This window comes from Amblyomma maculatum, chromosome 7 (genome assembly GCF_055883805.1).
Source record: "Amblyomma maculatum isolate TAMU_Amacu chromosome 7, ASM5588380v1, whole genome shotgun sequence".
Taxonomy (NCBI): Eukaryota; Metazoa; Arthropoda; class Arachnida; order Ixodida; family Ixodidae; genus Amblyomma; species Amblyomma maculatum.
This window is the reverse complement of record NC_139350.1, coordinates 62136968-62151422: the sequence shown is the minus strand read 5'-3', so window position 1 is coordinate 62151422 and position 14455 is coordinate 62136968. Positions and strand designations below refer to the sequence as shown.

The 14455-nt window shown below is 43.6% G+C and overlaps 1 pseudogene; it reads left to right on the top strand.

Annotated features, from left to right (window-relative positions):
- Window positions 1-553: 553 nt before the first annotated feature.
- On the top strand, window positions 554-9712 carry LOC146183550 (sin3 histone deacetylase corepressor complex component SDS3-like; annotated as a pseudogene).
- The last annotated feature ends 4743 nt before the right edge of the window (window positions 9713-14455 follow it).

Sequence of the window (14455 nt, the reverse complement as noted above, 5' to 3'; positions counted from 1 at the left end):
GGTAGAACAACGTTTATCTTTGCATTAGGTTTGGACAAAAGTTGTAGTTATGCACTCGGTAGCTCTCCGGCCCATGATGCTTTGAGCGCCCATGGTGGCTGAACTGGCCATCTGGAAACTCCATGTAAACTCCCATAGACGGCAGCACAGCTTTCCCTCTAGGTAAGAGTAAGAAACTCTATGCATCTAGCCACCGTAGCCATCGCTTATATTGGATAAATTCCACACTGACATGGGGGGAGGGGGGCTGTTTCTCTGTTTTTTGTTGCAATTTATATTCACAAATATAAATGATAAAGCATTGTTTACAGTAAAACAACGTTTATCTTTGCATTAATTTTGCCCAAAAGTTGCAGTTCTGCAGTCGGTAGCTCTCTGGCCCATGATGCTTTAGCGCCCATGGTGGCTGAACCGATCATCAGCATTCTCAACCCTAACTGCCTCGGGCGAGGTAGCTTGCTTTTTCTTCTTCACTTGCGTTTTCGTTTTTCGTGCGCCACGGGTTGTTTCTGCTTGTGAAAAAAAAGAAACCCTGAGGGATCTCGTTTTTATGATGTATATGCAAGACCTGGCAGACTTCGCATCCATAAATAAAGATGGCGAGAATGACGTCGATTGCAACAATGACAACAGCATCGACTGCGATGACTTTCTGGATCACGACGACGAAGATTCGGACGAAGGTGGGCGAGAGAACATGCGCTAGTGCACACGCGCTTTAGCCTTCTTCTCTTTCTTGCAGTGAAGTGCTCGTTCACTCCACGCGTCTTTTAGCTCCAGAGGAACAGCCAGTGCAAGGCGGAGCTAGGCGCGTGCTTCAGAAGGTTCTGAAGGCGGAGTCCGGACGTGGTCAAGGAAGCCAGGTTACGAAACGTGGCGCCACAGAGATCGGGAGCCGGGCAGCAGTTAGAGAGAATGCCGTTTCGAAGGGCACAGACCGACGGTATCATCTCTTGTGCACCTTTTTTCGCGCCGGACTTAGCTTATCGTCGCTCGGCTGTTTGTGGTTCCTTGGCAGGTTTAATGGGAGTGGGATGTCCTATTATAAACTTACAGGAATATCCTCTAGACTTGCTGAGGGAAAAGAAGCGAGCAGTGTTGTACGGCCCAGAACTCCGGTAATCTTCATTTGAACAGGAGAATTGGTGCTAGCGGCGGCAGGGGCTACTGTTTTTCGCTGGCTGCTTGGTTAGGTTGATGGAGTCGGTGGACCGTGGTGTACTCATAGCGGTTTGTTCAAATCACAACGTACTGTATAAGGTCGTGGTTCAAATTGTCGATCGCTCGCCCTGTGCAGATACCGAAGATGCAAGCGAGACGGACATGGTTATGCAACATGAAGAGGAGATCATGAAACAGTGAGTTTGCTCTGTAATAACTGGACAATACAATTTAAGTTAAGCATGATTCTTGATAGCATGGCCCTTGACAACCAGAAATACACGAGCTCCAGTGTGTTGTCTGGTTGCCAAGAGCCATGTTGTCTGGTTCTGAGTGGGTGTATGATGACAGTAGCGCGTTTTTTCGTACTGGAGTTTGATGTCTGGCAACTCAGACGAATCAGCTGCTAGCGATCGCATCTGGCGGCAGCGCTTCGTATGTTTAGCCGCGGTCAGCATTAACTCCAAGATTGAGGGCCTGTTTCACTACTTACGTGGTGGGTGTTTGGCGACAGCATTTATTCCTAATAGAGCATCACCGCCTGGAAAATTTAGCGGTTGGTTGTTTGGTAGCGCTTGGTAGTTGGTAGTGCAGTGGACGTGGTATTCGCAGGGGGGAAGCAGCGCCGGCGTAGGTGGTTCGGAGATGTCTGCTTCGTTGGCTTCGTCGTCATCGGCGCATTGGTTCAGCAGCTCGTCACGTGGACCGCCACATATAAGCCCCGATTTACAATCGGCCGATAACTCGCACACATGACAGGCAGTTCTTTGCAGAAAGTATTTCAGCGATTGTTTTCGTTCTCTCCATTTTATTTAAATTCTTCGCTGCTTAATTCATATACAGCGGATGCACTGTCTAATGTCTTTTTTTTTCTTACACGAACTGCATCCAAGAGTTATATGTGGTCACTGAAATGAAATATAAATGTATGGCCGGTCTTAAATGGATCTTGCTTTTTCATTGGCGTGCTCTTCTAAATTTTTCTGGACACCGCGTTTAATGTGCTGGTTGTGATGCTGTCTCTGTCCATGTTCTTCCACTTGTATATGTCTTTTTCTTTGCTTGCTTGTGTTTATGATGCCTTATGTTCTAGTGTCTACCTTCAGGATTGCACAACCTAGTGGAATGCTCACCAATAGAATGTTTTGGTGCCCTTAATTTGACATTGTCCTTGTTTTACTAAGGCAGCTTTGGTATCTCTATGTAAAATAATATTGCTATCTGCACTTGAGAGTATCCACGTGGTGATGGATGCAGACAGAAAGATAGAAACCTTCACGCAGTTGCTTCTACTAGCCTGTAAATACAGGCTAGTAGGAGCAACTGATTGAATGAAAACAGTTTGGTTGGTTCCACATTCAGTCTACTAGCCTCTGCTACATTACTCCGGGGCCCTGCCTCGGGCCCAAGCTAGAACAATATTTCATTTTGAGTGTACCAGCATGTATATTTTTAGATGAGGGGTCATTTTATTCAACTGCTCCTGTTTTAGCTGAAGGGGTTGTTTCCGCATTCACACAAACAAGTTTAATAATGTCTCCTTTTTGACATGTGGAGGCATTGCTGAAAGTTGTCTGTGTGAAACCTGCACTCAACCAGTGTGAGTTTGCGCAGTTGAAATGAGTGGCATAGTTAAGCAGTGCCTAAGCTAGTTTGAGAAGCACAGGGAATTGAAGGGATCTCCAATTAAAGCTACATGCAATGTTGAAAACTGTCATGAATGTAATTGTTCAGCCTACGCAGCTGTTCTTTGCCTGTCATGCTGATTATATCCTTCGGCTGCATTTCAGTAAATATGCGGCAATCCCTCCTTGTCAAAACTGATCTGCAGCCTTCCAAGTGGCATGCCTGAGAAACCACAACATTGCATTCACTTTTTATAGCCCATTTAACGAGTCAGTCAATGACTAGCGGTTTCTTTATAAAGTCAAAAGTATGTCATACCACTTACTTTGCTCTCCATGGAATGTACAGGGACAAGCTCGCCACGCTGAAAAAGCAGCTGGCACAGCTAGAGGAAGGAAGTCACCCCGAGTACCTCGAGCGGCTGCGCAAGATTGAGCAGCTCTATCAGGAGCGACGCCTCATGAACGAAGTCTTCCAGTCTTATGAGGTGCTTGTCACTACTCACTTGCATTCATGGGGAGCGGTTAGCGGAGAAAGAAGCCATTCTCTTCAAATTGTGATTTCTCTTTTGCTGAAGAGTGTGTTCTGTTTCCAGCCAGCCCAAAAAAGAAAGATCCCATAGTCATGTTTGCTCTATTTAGCCAGTCATAGTAGGCCTACTGCTTTTCTTTAGTTGCTCATAGCATTGTCACAAGGGTGTTACGAAGGACTGCTCAGTGAGGGAAGTCTTGGCCAGCCTTTTAAATGCACTTCGTGCAACACAGGAAAGGTTTGGTTTTGGTTTTGTGGGTTTTAACGTCCCAAAACGACACCGGCTATGCCATAGTGGAGGGTTTCGAAAATTACAAACACCTAGGGTCCCTTAACATGCACTGAGTACTAGAAAGGCACTGCACAAGTGAATGGGTGGTGCTGCTGCCTTCATGTCTGCCTGCTTACCTATAAAGCTGCAGTGTGGTGCTAGCCATTATGTTCTTTGCACAGCTGCACTGCGCGAGACTAAAACTGCAAGAAAACCACACAGGGGCACTAGCAAAATGCTGTGCACGTCTAAGTTGTCAGTGGCTCTTTCTTTTCCAACTGAAGTGCAAAAAGTGGGAAAGTTTTCTGTGCTGTTTCCTGCTCTTGAGAAATCTGAAATAGCTAGACGAGAGCTAGAAAACGCCACGACAGACTGAGGATAAGGTCAAGATACAGCTTGTGGAATAAAAACAAAGACATTTAATTTGCAGAACTAAAACCGACCAGTCATTCCCGTCTGAGCCATGCAATTTTGTGGCAGTAACTGCAGCTAAGTCTTAATAGTTATTGTTTCATGGTTACAGGTCATCTTTGCATGCACATCTCCAAAAACAATGGGAACCCTTTCGCATGCAGCACTTTGTGCAGAATCAGACTTGAAAGTGACTCTTATAGCAGCCTATTTAAGATTGCGTCATACAAATCAATAAATTGCACATCTGTATGTTGCCCGCAACTTTTTAATTCTTGTTTCTTTCAACGTGCTCTCTCAGATATGGCATTCCCATGCTTTTCAGGTTGACCGTGTGGAGCGGGAATACACCCATGAAAAGAAGGCGGCTGTCCGGGAATTTAATTACAAAAAAAGAGATCTGCGGAAATCGCTCATCATGGACCTCCAAAGGAAGAGACGCAAGCTAGAATCCGAGCAGAGCACTATAAAGCTCACTGGAGGTAGGCTTACCTTTCTGTAAGCTTTTGGCACACTGCGACTGATCACCTGTGATATATATACTGTTGTAGGCGAACATCCTGGATGATAATGTCAAAACTGGGGCTTTTTGGTTCATTATTCAAAGCTGTAGTACACCAACAGATAATGGACGATAGGCGAGAAGGACATGTGCAGCTTTAGCTTCTAGCAACTTTATTGAAATGCTCTAGTAATTGTACGAGCTGCATTGCTGCAACATCTAAATACATTAATGTAATCATCAGCAATGAGGGTAAGCAAGTTCTGTTATTTTTGTTGGAAGGCTGAGAGATGGGGTGCTCAGATAAGTGCTTTTCATTTGGAAAGAGTCAGGGTAGGTGCTCATGAGAAATAACACTTCGAAGTAGCTGCGCAATGAGCTTTCTGACTTACTTTCAAAAAACAACTTACTTTAACATCGTTCCTACTAAAAACACGCGTCTTTTGTTGTGGCAACGCAGCACATGTGAATAGTTGCGCAATTCCTGATAAAGCCATTGCAAGTAAGCACTGTGTGTGTCTTCGTACACTGTGTTTTGTCATTGTGCTGCAGCTGCTTTTTGCATGCCGGAGGAGCGCGAAGGCAAGTCAGATAAGATCTCTCTGCATCTTTGTGAAACTGATGCAGCTTCTCGAGACTGAAGTATTGACCACCCTCTATAATAAAGGTTTTGTGCCACTGTCAAGTGCGTGCCTAAAGAGAGTTATGAAAAGCTCTTAACCAAAAGTAGAAAACGTGCACGAGCCATCGGTATTCCATCAGTCCACTCAGCAACACAAAATGTTTTAAGCTACCTTAGCTAATGCCAGATATTGCTGATGGAAAGTGATGGTCCTTCTCTTCCCCATGAACTCAGCTCGCACCAGCCCGCTAGAAAAAAAAACGAAGTCTTGGCGGTGCCCACTGAACCCTGACCCACCCACATAACTTGAGTACAACCAATGAGGGAATAGCTAAAAAGCCCAGTTGATGTTAACGAGAAGGAGATGGCTACAAACTCCTTTGAACTCGCAGTTATGCGACGCCCCAGCTAGTTGCGAGTGGTTGCCAGGATTAAAAAAACTTGTAGACTGGCTAGATCGCTCTCAGCTTCTGACGACATTCTTAGCGCAGAAAAACACACACGCACACGAGAGAAAAGGAAGGGCACGGGTCAGGCGGTACTACATCTCGTTTATTGCACTGAAACGACCTGCAATATATAGCAATGACCACACATACGTAGACCAACCAACCACGCCCCCCTTCACTGAAACCACTCAAGAAATCGCATTTCTCCCCAACAGAGCAACAGATGTGTCACTAACACACCCCTACCCCCTTCTTTCTTATATGAAATGCTTCAAGCAGTAGTGACACGTCTGTCGCTTTGTTGGGAGCAGAAATGCGATTTCTTGAGCGGTTTCGGTGAAGGGGGGCGTGGTTGGTTGATCTACACGATTGGTCATTGCTATATATTGCAGGCCTTTTCAGTGCAATAAACGAGATGTAGTAGCGCATGTCCCGTGTCCTTCCTTTTCTCTCGTGTGCATGTGTTTTTCTGCACTAAGAATGCCGTCTGAAGAAGGTTGCCAGGAGCAGTCTTCATAAATATTTTTAAATTATTGGGTCCACACAGAGCTCTTACACTTGGCTAAAATGCTTGCAAAGGCCATGTGCAAGATGTTTTCTGCATTATGATATTACCATAAATATTGTGTTAGGGTCCTTTTAGGGCCTGTTTTAAGAAAAAGAGACTTGTGCACATGCCAGAAACATAAAAGTGCACTAAACAAAAAGAACACCAAAGCTGAAGAATATTGGGACTGAATGAAAGCAGCACGATTTCATCCAGTATTTTTGAATATCATATATTTGAAATGGAATAGCGAGACTGGCATGCAAGAGTGAAAAACCCATTGTGCGAATTTGCTTCAGGTTGTGCAATGCTGGTAAGCTGGATCATGAGTGTAGAAGTGAAATATGCCTCCTGCCTGCATTGTTTGTTCCAATATTGGTGAAACTTGGCAGGCCAAAGGTTGTGCTTTTTTTCCCTTTAATTATGTAGGATGTGGAGGTCACCTAAATCAAAATGCTTGAAGCAGGGTGGCCAAACCATGCTTAGGCATACTTGGATGGTTTGTGGGGTTTAACATCCCAAAGCGACTCAGGCTATGAGAGACGCCGTAGTGGAGGACTCCGGAAATCTCGACCACCTGGGATTCTTTAACTGCTTAGGCATACTTAGCGAGACCAAAATCCACTCTTTAGGCATAAATTACTAGAAACATATCCTCTCGATTCTTGTCTTGAAACCTTATGATAGCTCATTTTACATGCACAAGTATTATATAGAGTAAAATATCTCAAAAAGTCTTAATCTTGATTTCTGTTGCCATAAATTTGGCTCATTTTGAAGCACTTGCTTGTGTAAATTATGGCAGTAAATCCACACCTGTGTGAATTGTGGTGCGCATGTGTCTCGTACATAATTATTCATGGTTCTGCCTGCTCGCCTGGTTTGTTTGCACTGCTTGCTCGACTAACAGTATGTTTCCTATCTTGTAATGCTCGTTACTTGCACATGTTTGTTCGCTCATGCATTTACGGAAAGGCTAGCATTTGTTTCATTAGGGTGCGACTTATACAAAGTAGGAAAGGCAGGTTGCAAAAGCATTTGCGTTTCAATGAGCCTCACCCGCAGCATTTTGGCTTGCATGTTGGTTCACGTCATGCTTTCTTGGTCTGATGCATTGTCTTTAAATTGATGTGTATATGTGTACTGTAGTTCAGTTGTCTAGCATGATAACTTCACGTGTGTTTTGCTGCCAATCTTGCTGTGGCATTTACACCAAAACAGGAACTACATTACAAGATCTGATGCAAACTGATAAAGGCAGTATTTATATATATATATATATATATATATATATATATATATCTATATATATATATATATATATATATATAAATACTGCATATAAATATAAATACTGCATATATCAGCCAACTGTTTTGAAAAAGAATAGAATAATTGGTCCTGGGGAAAGGAAAGGCATCTGTCACACTTGTACTGCAGAAACCTGAATGAAGTGAGGAAGGTGGGAGTGAAAGTGGAAAGAGACTGAGGAGCTGTAGTAGAGGGCCATGGAACAGTTTCAACCACCTGAGAATCTTGACATTGCGCAGCACACGGATGCATGACTGCTTTCTTAGTATTCATGCAAATGCGGCAGGATCTGATCCATTTTATCAAATGCAGTGCATATCTGCTTTCCTAGTTCTAGGTTTTCTAGTTGCCAGTTATTTTTCGCTGTCAGTAGCACTGGTCATTTCTTTAAAGGTTCCAGCTTGCCATGGTGCACAGATCCCATGAAGGTGAAGTCTGTGACAACTAGCAAACCACAGAGAACACCAAATGACCCACTGCCTACGCTTGAGAAAAGGCGAAAGACCTCACCTCATATCTTTTGATGTTTTGGAAGTCTTGCATTCTGTTTATGGTTTCAATGAATAGGAATACTCTAGTTGGGTACAATAAAAGAATGCAGTGGCAAATACCCTTCATGGGAAGCCCTCCAACCAATGGCATTGATTGGTTCTCACGACATGGCGGTTAAGCCTTTGGCATGAAATCGCTGACGAATAGCAGGCATGCCCATTTGAATGGGATTGACCGTAATGCCATGGCCATCGTGGTAAATGCTATTGGAAAGAGGACCTCCTTTGAGGGGTATTTGCAGTTAAGTTGTACAGTTGTACCAGACTATAGATACTGTAGACTTCTTTTGTGATGTATGTGCGACTTTTGAACACTGCGAAAGGTATGTCCTTTTGAAACCATGTGCATAGGTTGAGTTTATTCCTTAAGACTGCCACCCCAGCTGAATCTCCTTCTCGATGAAGGTGAAATACTGGATGACCTAAAGATATTGAACAAGGTACCTGCTTTTTCTTTTTTTCAGTAATGTATGTACTTAGTTGTGCCGATGCTTGTAGAGAGGTTTTCCTGCTAATGATGCCCCATGGCAGCCTTATGCTAATACTAATGTGGAGCTTGAAGCACGTGGGTTCTAATACGCACCATGGTAGCATCCACCGTTTCTCACTGTTATACAAGACACTCTAGTCGATGAAAGTTGTGATGGGATGCCATTGAAGTAAACTGAAGTTGATAAGAATGTTTATGCTAGAGGGAAACTAGTTCAGTATTTTCTTAAAAACTTCTATGCAAGATTATGACCCCCAGGTGCACAAATATGAGGCTGAACTGTGGCTACCAATTCCTGGTTCATGAACATTTTGTTCTTTGCTACAAGCCTTGCTTTTATTAAAAGTAGAGCATAGTGCGACTTTTAGGCTGCGACTTAGATGGTTGAGCAGAGCATTTGCTCTTTATTGACAGAAAACAAAGAATCCTCACATTATAATGTTTTTTTTTTCACAGGGAAAAACACCTTCAGTCAGCAAGAAAATAGACTGTAAGTTCAATTCAGACAGGTTGTAGCCTTCCGAGCTGTTTTTGCCTGGTACATATAACCGCATTTTGATGCTTGTTTGCACAGATGAAGAGTATGGAAATGTGAATCATGGCACACACGCAATTGAAGCGAGGATAGAGGACGGCAAGCTGTTCTACGAATGGAAATGCTAATGTTTCCTTGAAGTACGCTTTTCCACATGTAGACTGCAACTCCATCTCCTTTTCTCTTGCAGCTGTCAGTGAGGCTAGTCTGTCTGTGTGGATTCAAAAGATATGAGCAGATTTTTGGGGGGCATTTTGGGAATAGGCACATCAGAAATTAGATGCTTGCCTATCCTTCCTTTTCCTACGTGACCGATTCCAGATTGTCATTCCCAAGAAGGGATTATTATTTAATATTTAATAAATATTTATCAGAAAAGCTTGACAGTGCACGCAAGGAATTGTTGAAGATATTCTTTGTGTCACTAGGCAGTCTTAGTGCCACAAGTGCCTGTCTCGCCCTTGCTTAAAAAACAAACCAAACAGCTCAGATACAAACACTGCTGAGCAGTTGATGCTGTAGTAGGCCATCTGCACAGCTAGGTTTGTTAGGGCATCTTTGCAGATTCTATTAAATGAGGTATTTTTTTTTGTTCTTTCCACACAGCTTTGGGTAAAGAAGACCAGTGACAATGGCAAGGTCAAGATCCACCTCTCCCAGCTTCTGAAAGGAAAGGTCACCTTACGGAGAAAGTCGACGTGCTGACACACTCCGTACAGAAGTTCTTGTATATAGCACATACCCTTGCTGATTTCAAAATAAAACAAAGCCCACTGTACATTACCATCGTACACCAACATAAAGTGTTTGTTTCACTGATCTTTTTTTAAGGAAAAATATGTGTTGCTCTTTTTGTTAGTGACATCAGCCATTTAGTGTTCAGCTAAACCTGAAGACAAGCCACCCACACACAAGCTTGTTAAGCAGTAGGTTGCAAGTTACTATGGCTGTCTTCTCATATACCCATATACAACATAGCATAAAATTTTCATCTCCAGTACCTACATGAGATGGACACATACCTTAGAACATAAGGCAAGTTTTTTTAAATTTCATATGCATACTATTTATTTATTTATTTCCTCAAAGCATGTTCACATATACATAGCCTTGCTGTTGCAACAGTGTAGCATACTGTGGTCTGATCGTCGATGTACACTGCTGAAGAGGGACAAATTTCACATACGTGCAGCTTTGCTGAAAATCTCTTGCACTGCAGTATGTTGTTAACATTCTCAACAAATCCAATTTATTAGCTTTAGATTATTCAGGAAAGAAATGTACAAACTGGTGTGCATACAATAAGAGAATGGCAGTTACTCATTGTATACACAAGCAACAGCATTATGTCATTGCAATAGACCTTGATAGCATCCAAGGCATCATCTAAAGGTCTCCAAAACTGCTACATCAGATTCAAATTCAGAGATCTAGATAAGCAGGTTATCACAAAAGAGTGAAGTCATGCATAGGTATCGACAAGAACTGAATCTGGGAAACGTAAAATACGCTGTATGCCTTGCAGCTTTAATTTCAGTGTTTCAGAGGATTTGTTAGCATTGCTTACACACCATCATGGTACAATAGTTTAACTTCACCCTGAAACACATACTTCTTGCAGAACATGCACAGAAGAAACCATTTCTGTTAGGATTGCTGTGCTGGCTGGTTGTCACATCTTTGTGGGCCATGTCAGAAAAACCATAGTGTGTAATGCCCCATAGTCCCACCAGGCCGAACACATCATCCTTAGCCTTTTCTATGGCTCTGGAGCAAGGAAGATTGACCTACTTCAAGATTTTTTTAAGTTTTGTTTCTGTAAGCTAGGACTGCAAATGTTGCAAATCAGCCAACTTGTATTCAGAGGAGACTCGAATGGGGAAACATACAAGCATTGTCAAGTTACTGAGAAATACTTAAAATTAACCTGTTAGCTGCAGGAGAGTCAGGTGTAAAAAGATGAATGAATTTACCGGCCTCCTCGTTTACTCCGTTAATGTACAGTGTACCTTCATGAAAAACCAAAAATAAAAAAATTGAATGTAACATTCAATATCTGGTGAAAATGGACCCATTGTAGCAATTTTATAGAGCATTAAGTTTTCTTCTGATAGGCACTCTATGCAGTGCACGGCACGAGCATGTATTGCAGTTTGAACTTGATGAAAACAATGTTTACTGCACAGCATGAGAGTGTGTTAGTTTTACATGGGATGTAATGACTGCGACAATAGTATAGTTTGATCTTTTTGTTCTGGCCCGGGTTTGAAACCCAGTCTTATTAGTATTTTTTATCTGTTGACTGTTCATGCAAACACGCTCTGCCAATACACTCTGTCTACAATTCCTGTCCACACCACTCACAAGACAAGAAATGCATTAATGTCAGAGACAAGAACTCCCACTATGGTGACCATGTACACGCCTATATTCAAACATTTTTTTAATTGTGAGCACATTGCCATGAATAAAAGCCAGGCTGTCTAAACTGATATTACAAAAGCACATTTTTTTGCTTCAGAATGCTTATGGTGTAAGTTTTGTGGATTGCATCGCAGTGCATAAGGACAAGCACTAGAGGTCGCAAGATGATTGCAGTACATATCGTGACAAAAAAAATTTCATGATTATTTTGCACACACATATTACTAGGCTTCTGAAAAAAAAAAACTTCAAAGTGTAAAAGCAGCTGCAGTACCAGTGAAGGGCAGTGATGTTGCATGCCTGGTTGTCTCCAGGGTGCTTTCACTTATAATGCTATAATCTTCGGGCATGCCTGTGAAAGACTTGAAAAAACATCAGGCTAATTTCAGTGAAATATAGCTGAAAAACAGCATCACAGATACTTTGCACTATATTCGAACAAAAAGTGGCTCACACAAGGTATTATGGCACACTGCATGTTGCATGGCTACCATCATGCTGCCTCCTTCAGATTGAGCATGGAATACAAGAATGCCAGCTTCACTTCATTTGCACCTGGTTTAACATACCATTGTTTGTGCGTAGCCAAACGCAGCAAGCCAACATGTTCTGCACTGTCTTGCACCTTATGATGCCTTTGTCATTGGCAAATAATGTAAACAATGTGTACGCTGTCAAATCCAGATATATATATTGAGCACTAAGGGGATCGTGAAATAGTTCGAAGAAGTGTATATATGATGCAACCACACTTCGAGGGCCGTGGGTTCCAGGCTCGCACCACGTGCCACGTTGGGGCTCACATCGCTGCCGCAGGTGGTGCTTTGGAAGAAGCCATTACTGATCATAAGGGGTCGAATTCTGTTGCTGATACATTCTAAATGCAACAATATCTAAATTAAAATTGGATACAGTTGATTTTTGGTGTTGCTTTCAGCAAAGCCACTGCCATTTTCAGTCAGCATAGTTCAATATATCTCATGTTGTGTTAATGGGAGTTTGATAAACCTGAACAACATACAGTAAAAGCTCGTTAATTCAAACTCGAAGGGGCCGAGAAAATTGTTCGAATTAAGCGGAGTTCAAATTAACAGTCGGGCACTGGAATGAGCGCCATCGTGGCCCACCGTGCTGGCCGAGCCCACATGTTTACCATGAGTAAAGAGGGCTAGGCACTACTGCACGTTTACGGGGGGCGATTCCGATAATTTTTGCAATCGAGCCACAACGGCGAATGAATGGGACTAATCGGTCAGTCATACGCTGCAAACAAGAACCGGAATGCATTCGTGTGAGTAGCGAGCTTCAAAACATGTTTATTTACACGGAAAAATAATCGGTAATGTGCGTTTGCTTGCGTTTCTTGAGCCGCGACTCCACAAGCATCGACTGCAGCTTGTCCAAGAGTTCCAGCGCAGGATCCGAATTCTCATCGGCAGAGAAGTATCGTGCAGCGAGATCGAGAGCCGACGCTACTTCACATGCACTAGAAGGTGGCACCGGATCGTCGCCTTCGTTGGACTCTTCATCGTTTTCAGCCATGTTCGCCACCTGTGAGCCCTGTGGAGCACATGCAGCTGCGATTATATCCTCATCACTCAAGGGCCCAGACGTCTCCACACCGTTGTCAACGTTAACGTAGGCTTCAAAGGCGACACCCTTCGACAAAGCCGCATAGCCATGGTCGAACATGACGGAGTCATCACCAGACGAAGCCTCCGCTACCTCTGCGCTGCATGCTTCTGAGGCATCACCGAAGCCACACTTGCAGAAACAATTTTTTATAGTTTCCGGCTTGACGGTATTCCACGATGATGCCAGCATGTGGACAGCTCCAAGCAAATCGATGTCATACGACTTGCCACTCTCCAAATGAAGAAGTCTCTCTAGGAGGTGGCGCCTTTAGAGCGTTTTTAAGTTCTGAATAACTCCAAGATCCATGGGCTGGAGCACAGAAGTCGTGTTTTTAGGCAAAAATGCCAAGCGGATTGCTGTCAGTCCACTCACGTTACAATGAGCTATACAGTTGTCCACGAACATGAGAACATTCCTGTTCTGTGCAGCAAATTTCCTGTCTAGCTTGCCCAGCCAGTCAGTGAAAATTTCCCGTGTCATCACGACTTTTTGTTTGCGGTGTAATCAACAGGAAGCGTCTTGATGCCTTTAAAACAGCAAGGCTTCTGTGCCTTGCCAATCACCAGCAAGCGGCACTGTTCCGTGCCCGTCGCATTTGCGCACATCATGACGGTGATTCTTTCTTTGCTTCGCTTTCCGCCAGCACAAGTGTCACCTTTGTAAGTGACGGTCTTGTTGGGGAGCAATTTGAAATACAGCACCGTCTCGTCAGCATTAAATACATCGCTGAGCGCATAATCAGCGAGGAGTTCCTTCAGTTCACTGGAGACCCACTGTTCACACGTTTCCTTGTCGACTTCAGCTGACTCCCCACAAACGCTTCTAAATGTCAGCCCGTGACGCGCCTTGAAATGCGACAGCCAGCCTTCCGATGCGCCGAACTCGCTGATGCCCATTTGGCTGGCAAAGACTGCAGCCTTTGCAGCAATTATGGGCCCGCTTAACAGAATGTTCCAGCTGCGAACTTCTTTTATCCATGCCATTATGGCACTCTCCACTTCGGGATGGGCCGACGCCCGTAGCCTTTCGCGAGAGGGCTCCATAATGTCTATACGAAAGGCAGCACTGATCGATTCCTTGTTCCTGAGATACGTTGACAGCGTGCTCTTCTTGATGTCATACTTTTTGGCTATATCCGTCTTGGATAGGACACCACGTTCCACCTCACTCAAAATCTCCATTTTCGTCTTGAGGCCCTTTGCCGTGTATTTACCACGGTTTGCCATGGCTGTCACAATCAATGAGTCATCGCTGTAAAAGCGGTGAGGAAACAAAAACGGTAAAACTTGGACCACCGCGGCACGAACAAATGAACGACACCGACAACTGTGTTGTGCACACAATGTGACCGCAGGACAAAAAGAAAAAAGGCTTGTCAAAAGCGCACCC